The 20,833-nt window shown below is 41.1% G+C and overlaps 1 protein-coding gene across 3 annotated transcripts in view; it reads right to left on the bottom strand.

The window, feature by feature from the left end:
• The window catches only part of LOC140561966 (oxysterol-binding protein-related protein 1), a 46,527-nt gene that overhangs the window by 23,085 nt on the left and 2,609 nt on the right, over positions 1–20,833 (bottom strand). The window contains exon 2 of one of the 3 annotated variants that reach the window (XM_072687268.1): positions 1,704–1,872. The exons of the other annotated variants lie outside the window; for them this stretch is intronic. The gene's annotated coding sequence lies outside the window, so the exon portion shown is untranslated. The remainder of the gene's footprint in view (positions 1–1,703; positions 1,873–20,833) is intronic. 3 annotated transcript variants of the gene reach the window in all.

The following is a 20,833-nucleotide window of genomic DNA, read 5'->3' as shown; positions in this document are numbered from 1 at the left end:
ATTCATGGCAAAGAAAAATGACATTACTGGAGAAGGTCACTCCAAATATGTGGAAATAACAAGCCTGCAGGAGTCCAAACTGTTGGCCATCACGTTTTATTGAGCAGAGGTTGCAGATTTTGTCCATTTGAAAGACATGTACACTGGTTACGATTGGTCTTTGCTTGTTCCATAAGGGGACACAGTGACCAGTTTTAGAAATGCAGCAAAATAAATAAAAAAATGAAACACAACAACAACAAAAAAATGCACACACACACACACACACACACACACACACACAGCAGTAACCCCAGTGTAGACAGTGTTGTGCAAAAGACCTGGTCAGTAAATGATATGTAAGGCTATTATCAGGGCTCAGTTTCCCGAAAGCTTCATAGTTATAAGATCCAGTAGAGAGAGTGTTCAAAATGATGCTCACTCTACCATTTAACATTAACGCTTTTGGGAAACCCTGGGCATCTTTGTGGGTGCCCATTTAAAACAACCAGTAGGTATATAATCAGACAAGGCCCCATATCATCATTCAGTCTTATACAAAGGTTTACAGCTACAGCATTTAAAACAATATGCCGTGTACAGTTTTGTGAAAAAATGAGGACACCCCATTAAAACCTTTGTCTTTTTAACATATGTAAATCATATTTAAGTTAAGATCTGGACATTTGACATTGATGTAAACAATACTGAGAGACAGAAGTACCAAAATTAAACACATACAACAGAAGAAATGTCTTTAAAAGTCATTTGTTAATTGTAATATATATAAATGACCTCAACTAAATAATTCATAGCAGTAACTGAATCATAGGCCTCTGGATCAGGAGCTGAAAAATAAGCAATTATGTATGTAGGCCCATATCCCACAACTGTCCTGTACTTCGCTTTCTCCCTTGAGTACACTCAGAGTGTCTGTGTGGTGTTACGAACCAAAAAGGCCTTTATAAGTTGGATATACACAGACCAGCCAAAACATTACCACCACTGGCAGCTGAAATAATAACCTGATTATCTACAGTGGCATCTGTGAAGGGGTGGGATCTACATGTTAGGCAGCAAGTGAGCAGTCAGTTCTCGAAGGTGATGAAGGTGGTAAAAGCAGGACAAATGAAGAAGCGTAAGAATCTGAGACAATCTGACAAGAACCAAACTTTGAAGGCCTCTCCAACTGGTTTTTGGGGCTTGTGGTTTTTTTTTTTTGGTATGCAGGACAACCGGTGAACTGGCGACAGGCCAAGTTACAGGATTTAAAGGATCTGCTGCTAACATCTTGGTGCCAGATCTTACAGGACACTTTTAGGGGTCTTGCGGAGTCCATGCCTCGAATGGTCAAATCTACTGTGGCGGCACAATAGGGGGGACCTACACAAGATTAGGAATTAGGTGCTAATGTTATGGCTGATCGGTGTGTGGAAGCATAATTAATTAATTAATTAAATAACAATGGCCCTGTATAATAATAAAAGCCCTGTATTGTTGAAATTCATAGATAAACAAATACTTAGCATTTTTAAAAATATAATATAACGCTTTAAAAACAAGTGATAAAGTTTAATAACAGTCCAAAAATTAAAATTTCTTCAATAATAAAACAAAAATAAAATAAAAATAATAAATCAAATCAAATCAAAATAAAATACACATCAACTGAGGGTCACACAGGTCAGAGTGCAGCGTCCTCAGTGCTGGAGGAGATCACTCACCAGTGACAGCATCGAAGAACTCATCCTCAGTGAGCGCACTGGGGGTCGGAGACTTCCTGCCGCTAGAGAGCGCTTGCTTTAGCCGGTGGCGCTCAGTCGCTAACGTCTGCAGAGCGTCAGAGAGAATCTTATTCTTCTCCACCTCCTGCTCCAACTTCACACTCCACACCTGGAGAATACCAACAAGAGATGAACATCAACCATGACTACCTAACACAGCATGACGTGTCTGACCACGTTTGGTCCAGAGGAATCTGTTGTGGAGGAGAATTTGAAAAAAATGCCTGCATGATGTTCAGGATGGTAATGTTCCACCAGCATGTTAATGAGATTCCATCAAACGTCCAATTAGCTCCAAATTACTGTAGAAATCTCACTTTAAACACACACACGGATGCAGATGATCAGAACATGGTTCGAGAGGATTCTGGAGGAGCCTGTGGTACCGAAACCTCAGACATTTAGTCTGGTCTGCTCTTGATTGTTGGCGTGAGTGGTGAAGATTCCTGAGGCCTTCAGAAAGAAGGCTGTATACATCATACGTATCTCTAGATTATTGGAATATGAGCATATCCATCTATAGATGCAGATGAGTCTCTGAGGCATCTGTGAAGGGGTGGGATCTACATGTTAGGCAGCAAGTGAGCAGTCATTTCTTGAAGGTGATGAAGGTGGTAAAAGCAGGACAAATGGAGAAGCGTAAGAATCTTTGAAAAACTTTGAAGGCCTCTCCAACTGGTTTTTGGGGCTTGTGGGCTTTTTTTTGGTATGCAGTGGTCAGTACCTACCAACAGTGTTCCAAAAAGGACAACTGGTGAACTTGCGACAGGGTCAAGTTACAGGATTTAAAGGATCTGCTGCTAATGTCTCGGTGCCAGATCCTACAGGACACTTTCAGGGGTCTTGCGGAGTCTATGCCTCGAATAGTCAAATCTACTGTGGCAGCACAATAGGGGGGACCTACACAACATCAGGCATTAAGTGCTAATGTTATGGCTGATCGGTGTGTGGAAGCATAATGAATTAATTAGTTATTAATAATAACAATAATAAAGGCCCTGAAAATCATGGACAAACAAATACTTAGCATTTTAAAAATATAATAAAAACAAGTGATAAACTTTAAAAACAGTCCATTTTTTAGTGTTTGTCTTCAATAATAAAACAAAAATAAAATAAAATAATAAATCAAATCAAAATAAAATACACATTTTTTTCAAGATCTACTGTCCATTCCAACAATGTCCTAGCAAGTTCAGCCCAAGAGCAGACCACAAGTGTCTCCAACAGTGACAATGTCAAAGTACATTCATCTAGGAAACCATTACTGTCAAAAAACGAAGAATAACATCAGGGCAAGACTTTTTGAGAGTTTGCAGACGATGACCAGGACATCTGGAACGGTGAGCCAGGACATCTGGAACGGTGTGACAAGAGCCAGACTGTGACGGCTAGACGTCTGGGTCAGATCTTGTCCAATACAGCAGGTCTTGTGGGGTGTTCCCGGCATGCAATGGCCAGTGCAAGTCATGGGGGCCCAAGGTTTATTGATGTGCATGGAATTTGAAGGCTAGCCAGCCATTTAGATCCAATCTCACAGAAGAGCACTGTGTCGCTGAGGGTTGTCTTGTGGACTCAATACCTCTATGGGTCAGGGCTGCTTTGGGATCATGTGGGGGGACCTGTACAATAGGGAGGTGATTTTAGTGCTATGGCTGATTGGTGTATAGAGCACAGGTCTCTTATAGGAGCATCACTTTTTCACATACAGCTAGACTAATATCCCCTGGACTGATGGATGTACAGTAATACTAGAACTCTATTGGGGAGTTTAATGGAGAAATTGTCCCCCTCTACTCTTCTAGGAAGGCTTTGGACATTAGATGTTAGAACATTCCTGTGAGGATTTTTCAGAAAAAATAGCCACGAGAGGAACAGTAAGGTGAGGAACTGATGTTGGATGATTAGTTCTAGTTCACAGACCACACTCCAACTCATCTGAGAGGTAGGGACCTGGATACCTAGATATAATAGATATTGTGGTTTTGCTGAGACTGAATCTGAGACTAGAACTAAATATTCACTACCTGATGTCCAGTGTTTCTACAGTTTGCTGTTTTCAAGAAAAGCCAGAAGCACAGCAAAATAACTCGACGCCAGATTTCCAAGCTCTGTTAGAAGACGACACACAGCAAGTGACGAGCCATCTGACTTTAATCAGCAATCTGAAGTCCACTGATCCCTCAGGGGATTTAATTTATGAAGTCTTGTACATAAACTGTTCAAATACCATCTGTAATGTTCTAATGAAGACAGCAGCATCCAGCCATGCTGGTGGAAATGATATACAAGAATAGAAGAGAATGAAAATAAGACTGAGAACATTTTCCATTTACAGAATGGCTGAAGTCCAGACCTTATATCTCTAGAATGGTGCAAAGATTGCAGCACCATTTATAAGAGTGTCTCGAGTCAGTCAGTTAGGCCTTCATTCAGGGCTTGAAATTTGATCCTGAAACTCCTAAAGGTCCACATTTATCAAGCATCTCAGAGTAAGACCACGTCTCATCAGTCCAGCTTCACAGTGCTGTGTAAAAGCCACAAACTGATCTCTGGACATTTGAGAAATACACTATATGGAAAAAAAGTATTGGGACACCTGCTCATTCATTATTTTTTCTGAAATCAGGGATATTTAAAAAAAGAGTTTACCCTGCTTTTGATGGAGTGACTGTTTCTAGAAGGCTTTCTACTAGATTTTGGAGAAGCATTGCTGTGAGGATTTGATTGTGTTCAGAGACAAGAGCGTTACTGAGGTCAAAATATTGGATGATCCCAACCCGCCCCCCCCCCCCCCCCCCCCCCAACTCATCCCAAAAGTTTTAAATAGAGCACCAACCATCATTCCAGAGAACACAGTTCCACTGCTCAACAGCTCAGTGCTAGGGGTTTTATACAGGATTAACAGGTATTACCTGCTCCAGAGAGTCCTAATGTATTGGCAGTACTTCTCTACAGGGACTAGACAAGCTCTGTCTCAGCAATGGGTGCAACTTAAAGTTGCTGAATGCATTCATTAGAAGAGGTGTCCACAAACATTTGGACAGACAGTGTATGTCTGTAGTGCAGTCAGTCAGTCAGTCAATTAGTGCTTGAAAACTTACGTATGGAACGTATGGAAACTCAATGCTCTTCCAGTCGGTAGCCCATGGTGAACTGCAACCAAGAGCTTTGGGCTTTTGTTTGTATCCCCAAGCTGCTTCTGTTTCCAGCACAGGGAACTGAACACCCAGTCTTAGAGCTCGCTCCGGCGCCCGATTCCGTTACGCCTCTGAGCAACCTGAGCCAAGATGCTGACAACAGGTTGAATCACCATACACAAGATGATTCCAGCTATTTGGTGCACTCGCCATAACTCAGGGTGATGCAACCATACACGTCATCTACATTCATATAACATACATCCATCATTTCGTCGACTACATATCACTCTCAAGTGAGGCTTTTCAATCAAACCCTACACAGTCATCAATCAGAATATTATGACCACCTACCTAATAGTGGGAACATCCACCCTTGGCTTGTATAACACTTGCGAGACATTGTGGCATGGACCGTATTAAGGGCTTAGTATCCTTCTTGCAGGGATGACCTTTGCCTAGCTTTAGCGACATCTGGCATCAATGGCCTGTGGGGCACCTTTGCCTTCGGGAGGTACTCAACGTGAGTCCATTCTCAGCACACCTTCACTACAATAGTTCTAGAACATCCCACGAAGTTAGCGGTGTTCGAGATCCTACCACCCTTCACCCGATACTATTATCATGCCTTTTAAACATCAGTCAATTCACCTCCCTTGCCCATGACGATCATTTTGCACTCTGCAACAGCTGACTGGTGTGCTTGCTGCCATGTCACATAGCATCTGTGGCGTCCCGGGCGGAGTTCATTTCAAAACAGGATATGCAGATTGTCAGATTAACAGTTTAACTTTTACTAAATGGTTGATTTAAAACTGTTCAGTGTTCACTTTGTCACCCTGTGAGCAAACTGACTGCTGTGCTTGATCAATGTCCAGGTTTTTAACTATTCATAGTCCCAGAACTTTTGACCGAGGATGCCCAAATATTTGCAAGCCACTGTAAGTGGTTACAGAATAGAAAACAATGCAACGGTCAAAAAATAGCACTAAATAAACGCAGCCATATGATGAACTGCATGATGAACACGGATGCAGACAAGCCCAGCAAAAATGTTCAGTATCAGCAATAAATAAAATACCACAGCTACATTAACGATCACTAACCCACTCCTCCAAACCACTGATGCTGTTGTTTGAAAGTCTCTGCTCTGTTGTAGCACCAGTGACCGTGACCGCACTGCTACTTCCCCTGTTTCATGCTCGGGGCTTTAAGCAGCTGATGGGAGGAGTTTTCACGCCTATAAAAAAGGAAACTGCCTAATACATTGTGCCAGAGCCTGTTCGTCTAAGCAATCAGAGTCACCTTGAAGGAAGCAGCGGCCGGAACGCAGGGCTGTAAATCTGCCTGTAAAAGTAAGATAGCGAGCAGAGGACCAGCAAATCTATGAACCTGACAGGGAAAGCGGTGGAGAGAATGATCTATTTCCTCTGCCTGAGCAGCTCGCTCTGTCATCCCAACACACCTCACATCCTTGTCCTTCCTGACTGACGAATAGCTGCTCCCATCTTTACACGTTTATCCAGCTGCTTGTTTAAGGTTTACCTTTACTTGCCCTCTATAAGTAGAGGCTGGAGACCTCTAATTGAAACCAACATGCTCTCTCATAATCTAGTTTGGGCAAGTGAAAGTATGCTATAACATTATGGACAAAAGTATTGGGACACCTGATCAATCATTCATTCGTTTGTTTCTTTTGATATCAAGGGTATTAAAAATAGTTGATCCTGCTTCTGCTGGAGTAACTGTCTCATTGGCTTTTTGAAGCGTTGCTGTGAGGATCCGATTGATTTCAGCGACAAGAGCATTATTGAGATCGGGAAGTTGGATGATCACCACCCTACCTCATCCAAAACTCCCCAGCTCATCCCAAAAGTATTGGATGGAGCATCATCCATCATTGCAGAGAACACAGTTCTTCCACAGCTCCACAGCTCAATGCTGGGGGGCTTTATACCCCCCTCTAGCCCACATCTGGCATTAGGCAGCATGGTGCCAATAGGTTCATGTTTGTTTATCTGCTCCAGAGAGTCCTATTCTATTGGCAGTACTTCTTCTCTACAGACACTAGACAAGTTGTGTAGCACAATGCATTCATTAAAAGGGGTGTCCACAAACATTTGGACACATAGTGTTGGGACTTTTTACAGGTCTTTCACAACAATGTTCACCTAGCAACCAGTCCACTAACCCAATGAATGTGGGGATCCATTAAAATCATTTGAAATGAATCATTTCTCATGAATCATTTATTTTAGGCTACGAAACAATTCACATTATAGATTAGATAAGATTGGTGAAAAGGTAGCATCCTGTGAAAAGACACAGTTAAGAGCTAAAAGACCATTAGAATGATTGAATTCACTGTTAGTTTAGTGTGAAAAACCTCTGTTAAATCATTTAAATCGTAAACCCTGAATGCACTCTTCCTAAATCCTGCTACCTGAAGATTTTGACAATACCTTGCGGAGATATAAAATCCTTTGCATCTCTGACTCCTCATTTTCCATGGATTTATGCAGTGTCTAGAACTGTTTGAGAACACACTCAGTTCCTTTTCTGTCATTCTTTCATCGGCAAGTTACTGGAATCCATTAACCATTAGATGTCAGGAGCTACTGGAGTTACTGTCAGATTGTTACAGTACTGTTGCAATTATAGTACAAATGTAATGATAGAATTTGAGTAAATACATAATTCATTATATACTGCCATTACTTGAGTCACTGAGTCAAGTAATTATATTTGGATTTGTTTTCTGCATTTCTGTTGTTTGAACTCTATTGTTTTGACAAAGCATTAGAGCCACACCTCAGAATTAGATCCAGATTCACAGCTAATCATAAGTTTACCGTTATTTAGGAAATCTGTGTGCTTTTCTATCTTTCCATAATATACAACCCATCCCCAATAAAGACAATACAGTGTAGTGCAGCAGTGTTAATCAATTTGGGCCTTTAAATGGTTTAGATAAATTGGAAAACTAGTTTCATTTAGTTCTTTTCAAACTTGTTTACTTATCTTAAATCTCACAGTTTGTTTAAAACGTAGTTTTATGTATTAGGTAGTTATTTAATTAGTTTCACCTGGTTATTAGTTCATTATAACTAGTTAGTTTCATATGGTTTATTATTTATATTTATAACTTATTTAGTTTCCAACTTAATTTCACTTAGTTTAAAACATAGTTTAACTTGTTAGTTTGTTATTAAATTAGTTAGTTTCACCTGGTTAGTTAGTTAGTTTTAAACTTTCTCTTATCTAGGTTCACTTAGTTAGTTTAACACATAGTTTTACTTGTTAGTTTGTTATTTAATTAGTTTCACCTGGTTAATAGTTCATTATAACTAGTTAGTTTCACCTAGTTAATTATTTTTCTATTTTCTCTTATTTCATTTCTCTTATTTAGTTTCACTTAGTTAGTTTAAAACATAGTTTTACTTGTTAGTTTGTTATTTAATTAGTTTCACCTGGTTAATAGTTCATTATAACTAGTTAGTTTCAAGTAGTTAATTATTTTTCTATTTTCTATTAAATTCTAGTTATTTATTGTTCAAACTTTAGTTTCCAACCTAGATTCACTTGGTTTAAAACTTTCTAATGGTTAGTTAGTTAATTAGTTTCCAACTTAGTTTCACTTAGTTTAAAACTTAGTTGAACTTGTTAGTTCGTTATTTAACTAGTAAGTTTCACCTGGTTGTTTAGTTAGTTAGTTTCAAACTTAGTTTCAAACAGTAAGTTATTTGATTAGTTCATCTGGTTAGTAGTTCTCTTATTTAGTTTCCTACTTGGTTTAAAACTTGTTTTGAATGGTTAGTTAGTCAGTTTCCAACTTGGTTTCACTTAGTTTAAAACATAGTTTTACTTGTTAATTAGTAAGTGATTTAATTAGTTAGTTTCACCTGGTTGGTTAGTTCATTTCTTCTTTAGTTTCCAACCTAGATTATATAGTTATAATACATACATAGTTTAAAACATAGTTTTACTTGTTAATTAGTTATTTAATTGATTTTACCTGGTTAGTAGTTCACTATAGCTAGTTAGTTTGACCTGGTTAATTATTTTTTAGTTTTCAATTTAGTTTTCAACCTAATTTCACTTAGTATAAAACTTTGTTAGTTTCAATTGGTAAGTTAATTAGTAAAGATAAGTGTCACAGTTAAGTATACTCAATTTTCCAAGATGCATACTCAGAAGCAGTCGGGTTTTGAGTATGGTTATGAGAGACACTATTATCCCACAGTGTCATGCGATACATAAAGACAGGAGCTACTCACATCTGGAACAATTATTAGGAACAATAGTGGAGAAAAATGAAAGTGCAGTGGCGACACAAAGTAACCCGCCCTATTAAGATTAGTGTACAGTCTGTAAAGCTATAAAGCGTATAACTTCAGTGTGACGTACACGATTGGGACACAGCTTTAGGTCTACGACTGCTTATTTAGTATTAAACTTAGTTTTAGTTATGTTTCGCATGTTAGTTAGCTGACAAGTTACTTAATGTTAAATTTAGTTTCAATTAATTAGTTCAAATGTAAGTAGCTTAGCTTAATTACTGTTTGCCACTAGAGAAGCAGGTACAAACTACTGGACCTAATAGGACCTAATGAATAGGTTTGGTGAGGCACTGCTAACCGATTGATCCTGACAGTAGATGGACACCAGACACTGGAATAATGCATGTAAAATTACAACCTACATTTGCTCTGGCTTTTGATAAATGCAATTTCTAAAGGTTACATAAAACCCTGCATTATAACCCTGTATTACCGCCTATTGGCATTCACCGCTGTCCTAAGGCCTTGTAGTGGTCTGAGCCACACCAGACTGAATGGCTGGATCTCTCCTTCTATCACTATTTTCACTATCCTCAATCTGTCTTTCTGGCCCTGACGAAACACACATGTTAGCAGTGTGAGCCAGGGGTGCTCTCAAAGGGTCTGCCAGAGGAAGCTGAGCTGCAGTGTGTAAGAAACTCACAGAGCCACACATCTCTCAGCAGCAGGACTTCACTCGCGCCTCTCGCGCCTCTCGCGCCTCACTGCGCTCCAGTGCTATTTAAAGCCTCCACTGTACTCGGCTGAAAGCCTGCGAGACCAGTCTCCTGACTCCACAGGGCCCTGAGAGCTGCTGTGTTTAAGCTTTGTTTTTGTGAAAGTAAGGGGGGAAAATAACTGTAAGCAATATAGTGAGAGAGAGAGAGAGAGAGAGAGAGAGAGAGAGAGAGCACTGGAGCTGAACTAGCCTCGATGAGTAACCGACAAGAAAATGAGGGTGTGTGTGTGTGAAGTACACAGCGATGATGATGTAATGTTAAAACAGGATGAGGGCCACATGGACGTAGGAGCGCAGCTGCAGTATATACAAAATATACTCACAATTTGTGTGAAATTAACAGTCGATTTACTAGAGCTGTAGTTAATCATACATAAACATACATCATACATGATAAACATGCTTGGGCAAAAGTATTGGGACACCTCTTCATTCATTGATTTCTCTGAGTGTATCCTGCACGTCTAGACGTCTAGTTTGGCTCTTGTCAAAGTATGTCAGATTCTTATGCTTTCCCATCTGTCCTGCTTTGAACACCTTCATCACCTTCAGGAACTGCCTGTTCACTTTCTGCCTAACATGTAGATCCCAACACTTGATAGGTGTCACTGCAGATGAAAAAAATAAAATCAGTGTTTTTACTTCACCTGTCTGGTTTTAATGTTATGGCTGATAGCCAGTGGATACTATTCGGATAATATGGGATCCTTTTTTATTACTTTATAATTACAACATCCTCTAAATTATTTTTTTCATACAATAATTGTTAATTAGCTACAAAGGAATAGCTACAAAAAAGCAGGATTACTGACTGGGCCAATAGCGCCAGAGCCCAGGCCTACCAGAAACCTTTGGAGGCCTCGCAGCCCTAAGAGGTCCAAGATGTCTCAGTGACTGGGGACAGTCCACTGCTGCTAAAGAACAGTTCTTGAATATGCAAATGAGTGGCTTAATTAATGAAATAAAGACTCCCACACCTCTGACACCTCCTGCTAATATAAAGTAAACACTAAGCCCAACAGTCATCTGTAAATAGCTACATTCACACACACACATGATTCATTTATAAGCTATTTTGTACTATAAAAATATATATAAATAATTGAAAGCCCTGTAGCACCAAAATGTGCAAGAGGCTTATTACAGTTATTTTTTAGGTCTAGGTTTCCTAGGTGATCCATCTGTCAGGGGTGGGCAATTCTGGTCCTGGAGGAGCGAATTTTCCTGACTCAACTCACCTGTTAATTGCCAGGTGTAGCAGGTCCATTAGGGCAGGGAAATCAGTAAGCTGTGCTGGCCTCCAGCCCTCCTCGCCCACCCTCGGTCTATAAAAGGCTTGTGAGAACTCACAAAGCACCAAATACTCAAGCGTACTACATATTTACTGTGCCCACCCCTTAAACTTTAACCAGTGTCCCACTTTTGCTGAATTCATAAGACAAATGACTGTCCCGCTCAGGGGACCAACCAGGAACGGTGGGGAACAGCAACTTCACAGGAGAAGGAAAAAGGCCTAACTTTCAATGGAAGCCAAAGTTAGGCCATCATCAGTTTCGCTGTGGAGGCATTAGTGAATCGAAGGCAATATGTGATCAGACAAATATAGTCCAATATATCTCCACCCATTTTCTGCACAATCCTCCTTAAGAGTTTAGTGTGGTCCTTCTTCGATCACAGTGGAAAAACTCATTTTGCATATTTCCAATGTACACAGTCCATAAACTGCACAGGCTATGTAGGCTCATGCACCAGTTTTTATGCAATACCTGCGGCCTAAATGTGTCTGATTTGCATCCGAAACTGGTGCAAAAGGCTTAGTACATCTGGCTCCCTTCAAAACATGTGCACATGGATAAGATCACTGATTACACACCCAGATCTGTGAGCGACTGAGAAATGAGACTAAGCATTAAACGAATTCCCCTAACAACTATTAACACTCAAACACTTAAAATCCGGTTGATTTCAAGATTGTACGCCACCCGCCTCACTTCGCAGATTTGAAGGTTTGAAGTCACTTGTTTTTACATGAATATTCAAGTCAAATCACTTCAGAAGATCCTTTTAAGTCCTTTTAAATAATTGAGGGGAAGCTGCCTCTGATGCTTTTAATAGGGATGCACCGAACCATCGGTTTCTGTTCCAATACAGATACCATGTCAAGTCAAGTCAAATTTATTTGTGTAGCTTTTTACAACTGTTGTCGTCACAAAGCAACTTTACATAATTAGTAATTAGTAAAAGACATAACATAAGAAGACATGAAGCATCCAAGACCCCCAGTGAGCAGCCAATGGTGACAGTGGTAAGGAGAACCTCCCTCAGAGCTGGAGGAAGAAACCTTGGGAGGAACCAAGACTCACAAGGGGGACCCGACCCGTCCTCCTCTGATCAGACCTATTTATTAATTATTGATAAAAGTTACCAAACCATCAATACTGTTAATCTGCTCTGATCATAATCATAATATAATAATATAATGTAATACATGAACTTTGCGATACCATTTCATTATTAAGCCACTGTTGAATGAATAAACTGTATTCCTGACCATCTGGGAGAGACTTTAGGCATCAGGATTGCTGTAATTGTTACTGTACTAACTTTGTAAAACAAACTATAACAAATGAACACAGACATAAATGAACCCAATTTCTGTTTATTGGTCACTAAAATGAATAACTGTGCTGGACCTCGGCACACTGCTGTCTGGGCTCACGACTTTTAGTCTGAAATCTGTGAGACTAAAGAGGAGCTAGCAGCTCCTCCCTTCTGTACCCTTCTGTTCCCTTCTGTTCCCTTCGGTTCTCCTTATATAGCTGATGACAGGTCGAGGGCACCATGCTGGTTAGATAGATCCATAACATTAGTACCACTGACAGGTCATTAACATGGTCAAAGGGTAGGATCTACATGCAGTATTAGTCAGCAAGTGAACAGTCAGTTCTTGAAGGTGATGTAAGCTTAAGAATTTGAGACACTTTGACACTTTGATTGGCCAAACTGTGATGGCTAGTGGTGCTGCGACATCTTCAAAACATTAAGCAGGTCTTGATTGGTGTTCCTGGTATGCAGTGGTCATGGGCACCTCAGGCTCCCTTCGGTTCTCCTTATATAGCTGATGACAGGTCGAGGGCACCATGCTGGTTAGATAGGGGGGTCTTGCTGTTTGCTAAGATATGTGTATGATGTCTGTAGGTTACTCTAGGCTACCCTGGGTTATGAACCCTACCATACTAGCGGTGCGAGAATCAAGTTCCCTGAACGGATCAGTCCTTTGGATCAGACTAATTATCCGATACCCGATCCAGCTAGTTTTGAATGGAATCAAGATTTAAGTGGCCTGACCTCTAGTGGTTAACTAGGTGAAAACAACAACAACACTGCAGCCATTTTCTGTTTAGTTTAGATCCACCTTCCATTCCTGGCCATGAACACAAAGCATGCCTTTCAAAAAAGAATTGGTGTCAGATCAGGCCCCCGACATTCTCTACAAACTCTTCTTGGTATAGCGGTGGCGTTTGGCCAGAGCAGGCCTCAAACTCCTGGCTGCCTACTTCAATGTTTAGCTTCTTGATAGTAAAATTATTAACACATAAATAACCTCTAAACCTTAATGATTAACCAATAAATGTGTGTGTAGCTGCTGTGAGAATGCTCAGTGCATTTGCTGCCTAAGAAAGTACTTTGTAGATCTCTCCCAAGAGTTTATCAGTCACTACCAGTGTTAGCAGTAGCAGTAAAACATATATTACTCTGAAGGTGGTTCTCCCAAAGCTTTACTTTACTCAGCTCTGTGAGCATCTTTGAATTATCCTACGATGTATAAAAGTTAATGAATGATTGAACCCAGCCAGTGATATGTGAGGAATGGCGGAGGTGTTATAAATGAGGAGACCAGCCACTGGTTGCCCTTCAAGAGCTAATCAGTTTGCGAGTGGAGGAAGGTTGATGTGCTAATGGGGAAAGCCTCAGTTCTGCGTAAGGACAGAAGCCAGAACAAGCTGAAAAATCTGCTATTTTGCGTTATTGAGCTGAATGCTACAAACTATTTAGGAGGTTTTTGTCAGATTTTATCTTGTAACTGTAATCTGACCTTCAGTTTCCAGTCATTTTAGTCTCTCCTCATTCATACAGATGGGAGCCTGGCGTTATGTGACTGGAAATAACTGCCTGGGGGCATTGCTATAAGGACACATGGACTATAAGGACTTTGGGTTTGGTTTCCGCTGGTCTCCAGTTGTTAATCAAATGAGTAAACAATCTATTATTCAATAACAGCAACTGAAAGGAGCCAGTTCCTCCAGCACAGAGCCCAAATCACAACCCACACAAACAGATGAATGAAAGAAAAGTGTTTGTTCCGAAGGAAAGGAGCTAGATATAACGCTGAACAATTTCCAAATGCACAAAAAAATGGAAAAGCACTTTAACAAGAACTCCATTCACCCGCAGAGGAAGAAACCTTTGTTGTTTGTATTTTGTCTGGGCTGTTGTCAATGGCCTCACACACTCTCTTGCCATGTGGGTGTGCCTGGTGCACTGTCTCTTCTACACCACATAACTGCGGTCCATTGGAGAGCTCAATGCTGAAGACAAATATGTTACATATCTTGTGCTTTTATTAATACAACTAAAAGCCCTACACAGCACAGTCATCCATAACATTAGTACCGCTGATAAGTCATTAACATGGTCAACGGGTAGGATCTACAGATCTACATGCAGTATTAGTCAGCAAGTGAACAGTCAGTTCTTGAAGGTGATGTAAGCTTAGGAATTTGAGACACTTTGACAAGACTGGCCAAACTGTGATGGCTAGTGGTGCTGCGACATCTTCAAAACATTGAGCAGGTCTTGATTGGTGTTCCTGGTACGCAGTGCTCAGTACCTACCAAAAAGGGTAGAAGGAAGGACAGCTAGTAAACTAGGGACAGGGTCATGGGCACCTAAGGCTCATTGGTGTACGTGAGGAATGAATGAAGGCTAGCCCATTTGGTTGGATTGCACAGAAGAGCTACTGTAGCACAAATTGCTAAAAAGGTTAATACCTTAAAGTCAGTTAGCTGCGTTGTCATGGTCACAGAGAGACTCAGAGAGACTCAGGAGTCTAAAGCACAACCACTATGGCCCAGGGGTCCGCTCGTTCAAATCTCTCAAATCTCGGCAATGCCGCTTTGCCATCAGCAGCCAGAGTCTGAGAGAGCACAATTGGCCGTGCTCTCACTGGGTGGGTAGATGGCGCTCTCTCCTCAAATTTCTCTTAAGCGATGTTGACCGACACAGGCCTCTGTTAGCAGGTGTGCTGGATCTGGGTATCCTTCACTTTCCTCCAAGCGTGGTGGCTGCCTGGTGATGCCACATCACCAGCAGTGATGGCTACCTTCATAATGTATTGGGCCGTATGTGTCAGGAGCATTGCTACTGCTAAGAGTAACCTTGGCAACGGTGGGTAAGAAAACACAATTACCAAAAATAAACCCAGACAAAAAGACGTGGGAAGCCAAGATACTGGTGGACATGAGCACTTTAAAGACAATGAACTGAAACATAGCTGAAACCTGGAGCTGTAGCTGCAGGTGCAGCTTAACTGATCTAGTCCCAGGCTGGACAAGGCATCATTTTGGGCAGAAGACGACCCGGGTTGTGTAGTCAGTATTGCAGTACCGATAACATACACTATATGGACAAAAGTATTGAGACACCTGCTTATTCACTGCAAACATTTGTTGGATTAACTGTCTCTACTGTCCAGGGAAGAAGGCTTTCTGCTAGATTGTGGAGGAGCATTGCTGTGAGGACTTCATTGCATTCAACGAAAAGAGCGTTAGTGAGGATGTTGGTGGATGTTTGATGATCACCACCCCAACTCATCCCAAAAATATTGGATGGAGCGCCAACCACCATTATTCCAGAGAACACAGTACTCACACTGCTTCACAGCTCAGTGCTTTACACCCCTCTAGCCGACGTCTGGCATTAGGCATGGTGCCAATAGGCTCATCTAGTCAATCTGCTCCAGAGAGTCCTATTCTATTGGCAGTACTTCTTATCATGGACTAGAAAATTTGCAATGGGTGTCACCAATGGGTGCAACTTAAAGTAGCTGAATGCATCCATTAGAAGGGGTGTCCACAAACATTTGGACATATAATGCATCACAATACAACCCACTTCCATGTTCAAGTAGGTTTAGGCATTAGTTACAGTGAGATGCTCATCTGCTTCAGAAGAACATTAGAAAGGGCAGTATTCAGTACGGTCCATACAGAGGCCTGATGAGTTCAACGGCTCGGCCTACATACAGCATTGTTACCATGGTGATTTCACACCTGGAAAGAGATGGAGATAGCGATGATAAAGAAATGAGACTCGGTGGCTGAGGATTCCCCCCAGCACAACACTGCTACTGGAAGTCATATTCAGCCTGTGAATCGTATGTATCTCCTACCAGCCAGTACAAAGAATGCCTTCTTCTTTTAACCGGAGCAGAGGGAGTATTGTCTACTCCTCACCGTGGGGTATCAATCAACTATTAATCAGTATGGGCAATGAATCTCCTAACAGCCAGTACAGAGCATATATCTCCTATTAATCAGTATGTGTAAGGAATTGTCTATTAGCTATTGTAGACTACAACTCTGATGGACTCTGAGAGCTCAGTGGCTGTCTCCTCTCCCACCAGCACTCAGTCACCATGGCTCCTATCCAACAGCCACTCCTATTAGCCAAGCTGCATATGCGTCCTCAAATAGCCAGCCTGCATCTCCTATTAATCAGTGCTGAGTGCAAACCTCAGTTTGCCAGTGAGGTCAATTCTACTTCATTTAGACTTGTTTTATGACCAATCTACCAACCTACTGTCTCTAGTTTAAACATATTTGTGTAGTGCCTTTGTCCCAGAAATGTGGATCCAGGCCTAATGAAAACGCTGAGGAAGAAACACTAAAGACACACCTAAAAGAAAATAGCATTGGGGTAAAAGGCTTGCTCATTCAGGACTACTGCCCGTTTTACTCATTTGGATGTTAATGTCACTGAAACTGCCTGTATATCTGGATCCTTTTTCTTTCACTTTTTTTTTTAATTCTTTATGTTATATGCCTATATGCTTACCAAACAGTATTTCTGCTTCTTTTACTAGAATCTGTGGCTATAATTTGGTCTATATCCAGACACAGCATTAGTTATTAATGAGCATTAGTTCAGTAACATGTTAATTATGTGTGTAAAAATACTGCAGCAGTAAAGAGAGAGCAACACATTTTTGCATGGTGCAAAACAAATACCACAGAGTTACATAAATCTGACCCAAATGGAGAAACTTTAAGACTTTAAGAAGTAAGACTGAGAGGAACCATAGACAAACTCTCCAAGAGCATAAAAAAGAGGCTCTAAGAGGAATGAAGACTCAGAAAAAAACTTTATAAGCCTGAGGAAGAACCATAAGAACCAAAGAGAGGAACCAGAACGTCTAGAAAAGAGAACGTCTCTAGAAGAACCATGTAAGCATAAGAAAGAACCATAAAAACCACTAAGAAGGACCAAGACTAATAATAGGAGCAACTCTCTAAAAGTCTCTAAAAGAGTCTGAATCACTGAGAGGAACCATGCCTGTCTAGAAGCTTGAGGAAGAACCATAAGAGCATGAGGAAGAACCAATAAGAGGAACCAAGACTCAAATAGACAAACTCTGAGGGCATGAGGAAGAATCGCTTAGAGAAGCCATAAGAACCAAAGAGAGTGACCAATACTTAAAAGGAGAATGTCTCTAGAAGAACCATGTAAGCATGAGAAAGAACCATAAAAACCACTAAGAAGGACCAAGACTAATAATAGGAGCAACTCTCTAAAAGTCTCTAAAAGAGTCTGAATCACTGAGAGGAACCGAGATCCAGTAGAAAAACTCTATAAGAGCCTGAGGACAAACCATGAGAACTACTAAAAACTAACCATGACTTAAAAAGAGAAACTGTCTAGAATCACGAGGAAGAACCACTGAGAGGAACCAAGCCTCAAAAAGAAAAACTCTCTAAGAGTCTGAGGACAAACCATAAGAACTACTGAGAGGAACCACGCCTGTCTAGAAGCTTGAGGAAGAACCATAAGAGCAAGAAGAGAACCAATAAGAGGAACCAAGACTCAAATAGACAAACTCTGTGTAACTGAGGAGGAACCAAAAGAACCAAAGAGAGGAACCAATACTCTGTCTAAAAGCATTTGGAAGAACCATGTGAGCATGAAAAAAGAGCCTTACGAACCACTGAGAGGAACCAAGAGTCAAAAGAAGAAACTGTTTAGAACCATAAGAGCAGAAGGAAGAACGACCGAGAAGGACCAAGACCCAATAAAAGAAACTCTAAGAGACTGAGGACAAACCAAAGAACCACTCAGAGGAACCAATACTCAAAAGGAGAACGTCTCTAGAAGAACCATTTAAGCATGAGAACAAACCATAAAAAACACAGAGAGAAATCAAGACTAACAAATTTAGCAATTCTCTAAACGTCTCTAAAAGAGTCTGAATCACTTAGAAGAACCAAGATCCAAAAGACGAAACTCTAAGAGGACAAACCATGAGAACTACTAAACGGAACCAAGCCTAATAAAGGGAGACACTGTCTAGAACCATGAGGAAGAACCACTGAGAAGAACCAAGCCTCAAAAAGAAAAACTCTAAGAGCCTGAGAAGGAACCATTAGAACCAAAGAGAGGAACCAATACTCGAAAGTGTCTAAAAAACATTTGTAAGAACCATGTGGGCATGAGAAAGAGCCTTAGGAACCACTGAGAGGAACCAAGAGCCAAAAGGAGACACTGTCTAGAACCATGAGAAAGAAACACTGAGAGGAACCAAGCCTCAAAAAGAAAAACTTCCTAAGAGCCTGAGAAGGAACCATGAGAACCAAAGAGAGGAACCAATACTCGAAAGTGTCTAAAACCATTTGAACCAAGAGCCAAAAGGAGACACCGTCTAGAACCATGAGGAAGAAACACTGAAAGCAACCATAACGCCATAAAAGGAGAAACTGCAGGCCAAGGGGTTGCACCAAGAGGAAGAACGCCTGAGGGGAATGACGGTTCAAAGGGGGAGCCAATCCACCAATGGGCCGTATTGGAATTAGGTGAGGAGTGTGTACTACAGAGATTCCCAGTATAGAGAATCACAATAAACAGTAAATGTGTCATAATTTCAATACAGCATGAAAAAACTAAAATAATTGGACAGAGTATTACTGTTCAAACTGACGGCCCCCAATCTGCCTTCCCTCCTGCACTGCATGCCTGTGTTTCCTCTGAAGGCACTGATCAGTTCTGATTTCCGTAGCCTACTTTATTACAGGGCTGACACATCAATCAGATCCGAGCCAGTCTAAGGAGTATAAAATTAGAGCTCAGGACATTTTTAACACTGTGGTAGACTGTAACTCTCAGGCTAGCTCTGAAACCCATATCCCGGCTCCTATTAGCCAGTCCAGAGAATGAATGACCCTGCAGCTAATGAATGGGGTCAGGGGCAAACGGCCACAGCTGACAAACAACTGACACATTGGATAAGTGGTGCAAAATGCTGGGTCAAACAAATCCTTATGACTAGAAATGTCAAAAGCTCACACAAACACACACACACACACACACACACACATACACACACACACACACATGCACCAGTCTTTATATGCAAATAGAGCTGCAGAGGCCATAAGAAGGGCAGGGAACTACTACCTATATCCAGTAAGCAAATCCCGTCTCCAGCAGGAGAGGACACTTTGAGGATTAGGGTTAATGTAATTATGGTGCAACCCTGTGGCCCGCAGATGTGTAATGTGCTATAATCCATTCATTGTGTTGTAGGGGATCTAGTTAGTCTTACTTGTTCAGGCAGTTTTACTTTAATCGTCTGATCCTGGCACTAAGCCACTAGACACATGCATTATTCTTATTCTCCAGCACTGCTGACACTGACACTCGACTTGGGTCTGAAGATTCTAAGCAGTGTTATAAAAGCAGTGCAGTCTCATGCAGTGCACTGAATGGACAAATGGGATTCCTGAGGTCATTTAAAGGGCCCATATTAAACATTTGCCTTGGATTTTCTTTTCTCATGACATTTACTTATCCAGTGGCTTTACTGTTTACTCAGAAAATACCCTTTTCCAAAAGATACCCCTACGACCATGATACTCATCATACACTACACTCTGCCCAAGTACTCTCGGAAGAGGTGGGTCTTCAGCCATACTGTATGGCTTTACGAGACCATTAACATTTTCCAACCTCTCCTTAAATCATATAAAGAGGCACATTATATATATATATATATATATATATATATATATATATATATAAACATTTACATTACATTTACAGCATTTGGCAGACGCTCTTCTCCAGAGTCACTTACAAAAGTGCTTTGCTATTTACCCAAGAAAAACCTCAGCTAGTTAGAATAGACTAATAGTTCAAAGATACCTCTAATGTTAGACATTACTAAACACAAGACAATAAGGTGACCATAGTACTCTACTAACGAGTGTTGGACTCTGCTGTTCGGACACCCAGGGGAAGTTCGTTCCACCACTTCGGTGCAGGACAGAAAAAAGCCTGGACGCTCGTTTTCCGTGGATTTTGAGGGATGGCAGGTCGAGCCGAGCCGTACTTGAAGCTGGAAGGGCTCTTGGTGCGGATCAACTTTTGACCACTGCCATCAAGTATGGAGGGGCTGGTCCGTTCTTGGCTTTGTAGGCCAGCGTCAGGGTTTTGAATCTGATGAGGGCGGCAGCTACAGGAAGCCAGTGAAGAGAGAACGCAGCAGTGGAGAGACATAGCTGAATTTAGGAACCTTGAAGACGACCCGTGCAGCTGCATTCT

This window comes from Salminus brasiliensis, chromosome 9, assembly GCF_030463535.1.
Source record: "Salminus brasiliensis chromosome 9, fSalBra1.hap2, whole genome shotgun sequence".
Taxonomy (NCBI): domain Eukaryota; kingdom Metazoa; phylum Chordata; class Actinopteri; order Characiformes; family Bryconidae; genus Salminus; species Salminus brasiliensis.
This window is presented reverse-complemented; position numbering and strand designations above follow the sequence as displayed.